The 8,037-nt window shown below is 34.9% G+C and overlaps 1 long non-coding RNA gene across 11 annotated transcripts; it reads left to right on the plus strand.

The window, feature by feature from the left end:
• The first annotated feature begins 4,053 nt into the window (after positions 1-4,053).
• On the plus strand, positions 4,054-8,037 carry LOC103494299 (uncharacterized). 11 transcript variants are annotated; one of them, XR_007818743.1, is made up of 9 exons: positions 4,054-4,574; positions 4,657-4,814; positions 4,891-4,966; positions 5,082-5,140; positions 6,202-6,274; positions 6,600-6,644; positions 6,744-6,820; positions 7,243-7,468; positions 7,787-8,037. It is a non-coding gene; the product is annotated as an uncharacterized LOC103494299 (long non-coding RNA). The 11 variants fall into 11 exon arrangements; XR_007818748.1 differs by having other exon boundaries at positions 4,054-4,341; positions 4,490-4,574; positions 4,657-4,966; positions 7,787-7,995; XR_007818744.1 differs by having other exon boundaries at positions 4,903-4,966; positions 5,076-5,140; positions 7,787-7,994.

Here is an 8,037-nt window from a genome sequence, read left to right on the forward strand (position 1 = left end):
TACTAATGTGAGGTATGTTCTAGAACTCAAACGTAATCTAATATCTCTCGGTGAATTAGATAGATCAGGCTAATACCATAAAATTTGAGAATGGAGTTATGAAAGTTACCAAGGGTTCTTTGGTTAAACTGAGGGGAACATTAAGGAATGGTCGGTATGTGTTTGAAGGTACTACAGTTTCAGGTCGTGTTACTACGACATTCGAGCAACAGAAACAACAGACGATTGATCATGTTGTGACAGAAGTCAGAATTGATGGTGTGCAGTCATCAGACAAAGGGTCAGATGTATCTAGTGATCAGTCACCACTAGTTTCACAAACATAGGCTATAGAGCATTTTGAATTTGATGGTGTACAGTCTCAACAAGAGAGGACTTTGATTGATGAGAGAGTTTGCATTGATAATATTGCATCTGATTTGAAGAAACAATGGAAGGATGCTATAGAAGCAGAGTTGTTTATTTTGCGAAAGAATCAGACATGGTCATTGGTTACAAAGCTTCCTATTCAGAAACTCATTCAACGAAAGTGGTTCAAGCGAGGAGGTGACAGTAAGCCTAGATAAAAGGCTAGGTTGGTAGCTAAGGTTCTTCCAGCTCATAGGTTTAAATATTGGTTAGAGGAGCTGAAGGTTAATTTTGGATGATAGGATGATTGGGAGAATCAGTTTGGTGACTTAAATAGTTTGTCATGAGGGAGATTTGAAGAAACGTGACAAAATTTAAGTAGGTTTAAATGGGTTTTTAAGTTGAGGGCAGGATGGTAATTATGCCTCAATGACATTTTTGCAAATATTCTTATCTTCTTCATTTAGGTTATTAAAAAAAAAGATTTGGTGAGTGAGGGGCAACGGCAGAAAAATAAAAAAACACAAAAAAGAGAGAGCGACGGTGAAGGCATTCGGGGTGCTATTTTGCGGCTTTTTTCGGCGAATAGAGAGAGCATCGCAGCGTGGTTTTGGCGGCGTTTTTCAAGCGTTGGGTACCGACCGTTTTAGTCAACATTCGGGTCTTAGTTTTTGGGGCATTGACTGCGTATATCGACGACAGTTGCAGTGTTGAGATCTGACAAATTTGGGCTTGTTTCAAGTCAGGATTTCAACGACGTTCTTTTGTTATTCTCGGTGCTCATTGGTAGTAGGTTTTTCAGTTGTGGTTGCTCTTCTCGGCAATTGGTTATTTGACACGTGGATCTCCGATCAAAGGAGGCAATATTCGATGAGTTTTTGGTCTTGGTATCAGAGGCAACATCTGACACATGGCTCTTTCAGTTTCTTGGTGTTTGGTGTTTGGTCAATGGTAAAGTCGAGTACGACGGTAAAATTATAGATTGCATATTATTTGTTAATATCTGTAATTTGTATCTTGATTGAAATATCTCTTAATAAAATCCCGCTAAGCTGATTCTCAAAGTGGATGTAGACCGAATTGGTCAAACCACTATATATTTTTGTGTCATTTACTTTGTGGTTATCTAGTTATTGCATTCCAGTTCTGGTTGGTTTGGCGCTGCATGCTCTGATTTAGTCCAGAAATTCATAACAACAATCATTTTTATTTAAAATGGAAAGCGTCTAAAATGCATTTTAAAAGCTATTTTAAGTGGGCGTGAAATAGCTCAATATTTTTTTAGTATAACTTGTTTTAAAATTAGACAATTTGAAATTTTGAATCACAATTTTTATTTACTAAAATTGTTTAAGCTAAGAGACAAAACCAACATGCTTCCTCTCTTTTTCCTTTTTATATATATATATCTACATGTATGGAAATATTTTAATTTGACGTATAAGTCAAATGTGAGACTTGTGGCATTTGTTGTGTATCACAATGCTGACTTTGATGGTATGTGATGATACAATATCAGATTGAGTTATGCAGATAAAAGTATATTTTATGAGATTGGGAATTTGGAGGCAAAGATACGGAGTTATGGGGAAGGGGAAGGGGATAGGGATAGGGATGTCAGGCATGGCCCACATCAGGTTTATGGGCTGGGCCGGGCTGACGTGGGCTTCATATGTGACAACGAGGATGTAACATGTTGCCTGGCCCACGGTGGACCCACTCCGCACGTGAACAAACCGTGTTGAAAGCCCTACCGCCCCACCCTCCACTTGCTTCTATCCCAATACTTTATTTACTTCCCTCTCTATCAATATTTGCTTGTCCACTCCCATTCACACACTGTTCATATTCACTTTGTGATTTTCTATTGAGTTGATTTCCATTCTACATCTATATTGTTTTCACAACTGTAACCTATTTTTGAATTCCTAACGGTTACTTTCATTTTTCTGCTATATCCTTTTGTTATAAACTTCTAATATATAAAGTTGTGTGTTGACTGTTCAAAATGTAAACTACAAAAAAAAAAAAAAAAAAAAAAAAAAAAAAAAGAAGCCGTACTCATCTTGGGTTTCTTCAATAATCAGAGTCCTTTTTCGTGGATATAAGCTCTTCTTTGCCAAACCACAGTGTAATAAAGAAGCTTGACGTGCCTCGTCTCCATCTTTCATTCTAAACTCAAGAAGATATTTTTTCTTGGTTGTGGGTTTCACTTCCTCCGCCTATTTTGTCTTTCATATTTATGCTTAATACAAATAACACAAAAATTAGCCATACAATATATAACTTGGATGACAATATATTTTTAGTGGATTAATGAACGAATAATCCTTTCTTCTAAAAATTAGGAACGATTGGAATCTAAACGTAGTCTTACTCTAGTTAAAAGTGTGACAATTTTATGAAAGTTTGAAAGAAGAATGTTTATCGGTGCTTGAAATAGACATCATAGTCCTTGTTAAAACAAACACCAGTCTTTCTTCAATTGAGATTTTGTTACAAAAATATAACTAGAAGAACTACCTGCAGATAGAAGTATAAGGATCCAAAGAAAGGAAGAATATTAGTTGAGAACTTGGAAAAAACAGAAATATGTTGAAACCAACGAAATAAATAAATTTAACTATGAAGTGCGCTCTCTCTTTGTCTTTGGCGTAGTGTCAGGATGCTGTCGTGGAGATGAAGAATCCATGTGATAACAGATCACACAGTGAAAACGGTCCCCCGAAGCAAAAACTTCTTTTTATTACACGAAATGTCCTATTTTATCTTCCTATCATTATATATCATTTCCCTGCCTGCTTTCTAACTCTCAACTTACTTCAAATACAGTAACTTAAATTGCCTCTTGACATAAAATAACAAATGCTTCTATAAATGCATCAATCTTTTTTCTTTGGGTACAAATTGACCGATGCTTAAGGCATGGGTTCAAAGCGTACGAGTAAAATCCAGGTCCAAAAGGTATCAAAAAAGAAGTTAGAGGGGGCATGCATCCTAAATGAGAAATATTAGTATCTTGGTGTTTTTGTTGATTTGTCGAGCAGATAAATATATACCAACCAGAAAACAAATGAGCAAAGATCGAACTGACACCTCCAAAGCTTGAGCACCAAAAGCATCCATGGAACTTTGTTCTGACAACAACTATGGGTATGTATCCACACTTGCTTATAAATAAACACATTTGACCACTTCATAAGAGGAGACTAATTAAGTAATAATCTCTGAAGAAAAAACTCGTCCTTGCTTCTTCTGATGTTTTTATAAAGTAGTCACTCATACTAATAACTTAAGCATCAAAATGAAATAAGGCTAAACACTACAATAGTGAAAGAATCTCTCGAATAATTCAACTTAGACAATATTGAAATCAAACCAGAGAAAATTGGGTGAAAGATCAAAAGTAAACTATACTCGAGCACTATTGACTAATAAAACTACTATAAAAACCAACATATTTTTTTCACTAGAACAAATTTGGCCTTTAATGTCGGTTGGAAAAAAATGAAAAAAGAGCTTTAATGTCGTTTTTGAAAAGGCGGATGTTTAATGTCGGTTTTAAGCCGACATTAAAGCTGGAACTTTACTGTCGGTTTAAAACCGACATTAAACATCCTTGTTTTGAAAAGCGACATTAAAGCTCTTTTATAATTTTAATTTTAATTTTTTATTTTATAAAAAAATGACTTTCTCTCTCTTACTTTACTCTTTCTCAATCACCCACACGATTTCATCCTTCCAATTTCTTCTTCACTCCTCATTCTCATCTAACAATCTTCCCTTTCTTCTCTGAACAGTCGCTGCCACCACCACCACCATCGTCCCTCGTGCCCAGCCTGTGCCCGCCACCATCGTCGTCACTCCTCACTTTCTTCAAACACTGTTATGCTTGCTACCACCGTTGGGAGTCCTTTTCTTCAACCATGTTCATGTCCAGCCCTCGCCACCATCGTCGCCGTCTACGTTTATCTCACAAGCTCCAATCTGTTGGTTTGTGGCCAGATCTGTTGCAGAAGAGTCAATTAGCTGTTGCAGATATATGATGTTTTTTGCACTTTACTACATCGGCGAGCCAGATCTACAATATACTTAAGAAAATTGAATATCCCCCATACTAAACTTGCTTCATATGCTGCAGATTATGCTGGAAAAAGTTTGGGTGGGAGAACTCGAAGGCAGATGAATTGCTTTTGCCAGTCCTGAAAGAGTACAACGAACATGAGGTTAGTTACTTTCACTTATAGCTATTATGTTTGAACGATTTCCATGGTTCTTTCTTATGTTTTTCATCGTTAACTTGAGTAGTGTTGCTGTCTATAACTAACACTGGCCGTGGAGTTGGGGTCCAGTGTGTGTGGTGTGGAAGAAGTTGAACTTATTGCGCGGAGGTAGAGTTTCAGAGCTTGGAGAAGTGACTTTGAAAATTTGGGGTTTTTGCTTTAGGGTTGTCGGCGAAAAGAATGGTAAGTTTGAATTGGGAATTTTGCTTACTCTTTCATCTCTGTATGTTGCTTTGTGTAAACTTAATTCTTTTGAAAGACTAATTTTCAGTTTCATGGGGTTTGCGGAAACTGATTTATCACCAACATTTTCTTTTTTCTCAAAATGTGAAGCTGTAAGTATCAAACATGTTTGTTAATTTTCAGATTCTTTTCTTGGGTTTGTAAGCTACTTTGGCTGACTCCTTTCTAGCATATCTTGATGAACTCTCTAATGAAAACAAGTTTCAGGTTTCTAAAGGCTTTTTACTTCTTCGTGTCAATGAAGTAATAACTATGTTGGTTGTTATGTAAGTGAAGTCTTTAATTTGTTTGGTTTACTTGGTGACTTTAATTTGTTTTGTTAATTTGGATGGAGTTAATTGTTGTAATGTTTATAAGATTTGACCTTAAACATAGTTTTGTAGCTATATTTATTAGTTCTTACTATAGCAAATAACTTTCTTATCTTAAAGTTTTGATGAGAAATTTTCATGAGCTTTTATTTTGACGATTGTTTATTTTTAAGTACTTTTCATAACTTAGTATAACCTTTTTGTTGTAGTTAAGGTGTTTGAAAAAATATCTGAGAGATCTTCACTAGATTTTCATAGTTACTAATGTGGCAGCTATTGGGTCTCATTAAAGTTTAACTTTATTTTGAGATGTATTTACGAAATAGTGAACTATAAAATATGTTTTCTTGTCATGTTTCATAAGTAGAAATCTTCATGGAGAGTTTGAAGACTTGTCACAGACTTAAGCTAATACAATTTCGTACTCATTTTTTTCATTAGAGTTTGAAGTTTAACTTTCTCATAGGTTGTTCAAAGAAGAAGCTTGATTATTGAAGATTGATTTCACAAAGATTGACATGTTCTTAAAGTGTCAAAATGGACAATAACAGCTGGAGTGAGACAAATCTAATCACAAACTTTCATAAAAATCTTAGGCTGCCCTTATAAATATGTTGGCATGTATGCAGCTGAAAGTCCATGGATTTTATACATTTTCATGCAAACCATATAATTAAAAACTTTAGTATATATTACTTTAGGTCCTAAAAGATGTATTTTAGTTTAATACTCAGAACTTAACTTCTAAAACAGAGTTGAAATATAGGTTCTTATTTATGAAAGAAGTTAAATTACAAGTTTAGTCTAAAAAATGTGATATCGTGGCCATGGGTTCCTTTGTTGTTTGTTTTGCTTGTTCATGTGGTCCCCAATTATTATTAGTTATTGAGCTCCTTCAGGAAATCATGTTTCTCTTAAGTTCAATTCTGAAGATAAATTTCTATAGGCTGTGAGAAGATTTTGTTTTGGTGCAACTCTACCTCGTCATGTGTACTCTCATCTTTCTTTGCATTCAGGTGCTCTCTATTTGCACTTTGCCACATCAGTTATTGAAGAAATGAAAAATTCTTTGGGAATTCACTGCTTCAGGTGAGAGAAAACAAAGCCACGTGATATAAATTTCTGCAAGTTACCAAATTGGAAAAGTACTAGGATTCTCTCATTTATTGTCTGGTTCAAACTATATCGTTTATGCACTTTACTTGTACATGTTCATCACTTTACTTCCACTCCACCATGATACAAAGGTTTTATCTTATGCTTGAAATAACTGGAGCTTGAATATATCATACCAGATATGCACACTGCTAGCACTACTTGTTTCTCTTTTTCTAAAAGGAACTTTGATTTCATGTTTCTTTGAATAATTGTACATAGAGAAAGCATGTTTGATTGTACTTTCTTTGGCTAACAGGATAATGAAGAAAGAAAGCTGAAATCCGTCTGTTATTCTGTAATGGTATGCCCTTGCTTCCATTTCTTATCGACTTGTTAAAAGCTAAGGTGTTCTAAAAGCAAACCATAAATGTTCTTATTAGATATTTTTGATCTCTGACAGAGTATTGGCTTCAATTGGAAGGAACGATGTATTTAGCCACTTCAGAACCTCGGCTGCCTTCAAGTAGATTATACATTGTAGGTTCAAACTTCCATACTCTGTTATTAGAAGTTGATTCCAAGATTCAAGAACGTATTTTCTTTTTCTTTTTCTGTTTTTATTTCAATATATTGAGGTTGTATCATATCATTCTTTGACAAGTTAGTAGAGAAGTATTGATTATTCATTTGGCTGGCAATACTATGAGTTGATCAATTACATGAATTCATAGGTTGGCACATCTTTTCTGTTTTTTTATTTGAGAAAATGATTGTATATGATTGCATCTATGGAGTATTTCTAATATTACTTTTGATATTACTTTGTGAATAAAAGATTCCTTATCTCGTAATTTAATTGGGATATTGAAAACTTGCTTTATTTGTCTGATTTTCTATGCCATCGTTGAGTTGAGTTTGGAAGTTCGTATTTCTCATTGTATCTTCTCTAGCATTTGTAGAAAAGCATATTTTCCCTCTCTCTTTCCATTAGCTTCCAAGTCTTCATCCACTCATGGAGAACCTGAAGAAGTCAGTGATCAAAATCGCTTACAGCAGAGACCATGCTGACCTCTCTCATCTGCATCGCTCTTTCATCCCCTTCCTCTACATGGCGTCTTCTCTCTACAAGCTCGCTCTCTCCCTTCGTCACCGTTTCTACCTCTACGGCATACTCCGCAAGCCTCGGTAAGAATGGGATTTATTTTGAACTGTTTGATTATCACTTCTTATTCTTATTACTGTTCGACGTTAGGAGTAGGCTTACTCGTAGTCAACAAATTTGGCTTATTATTCTGCCAATTCCTAGTCTGGATGTTGTTTTCTGTTGGGTTTCTTAGTGGCAATTTAGGGGCATGATTGAGTGGCAATTTGGGGGCATGATTGAGTTACTTGAGCTCTAGGTAGTTTGTTTTTTTTGAATGATTTTGCACCGTAATAGGGAAGGAAAAAGCTCGAGATTAATGCATTGGATTGAATTAATGTCTATTTGGATATTGTTTGTAGATAATTGAAGTCATATCGGGTTGAAAGCTAAGCGATTGTGCAGAGATGGCCAAGCGACCGTTGAAAATTGAAGATTGAGAAGGCATTTAGGATTTTTAATTATTTAATTCTTGTATTAGAATCTTTTTTCATGTACTATCGTAGAATGTATATATAAACATAATATTAAGATTTTATTTTGTGTATGTAAAAGAAAAATATTATAGTTTCTAACATAATATGAATTTCATTGATTTGTTGGCATGTGAAAA

The sequence above is a fragment of the Cucumis melo genome, chromosome 2 (assembly GCF_025177605.1).
Source record: "Cucumis melo cultivar AY chromosome 2, USDA_Cmelo_AY_1.0, whole genome shotgun sequence".
Classification (NCBI taxonomy): Eukaryota; Viridiplantae; Streptophyta; class Magnoliopsida; order Cucurbitales; family Cucurbitaceae; genus Cucumis; species Cucumis melo.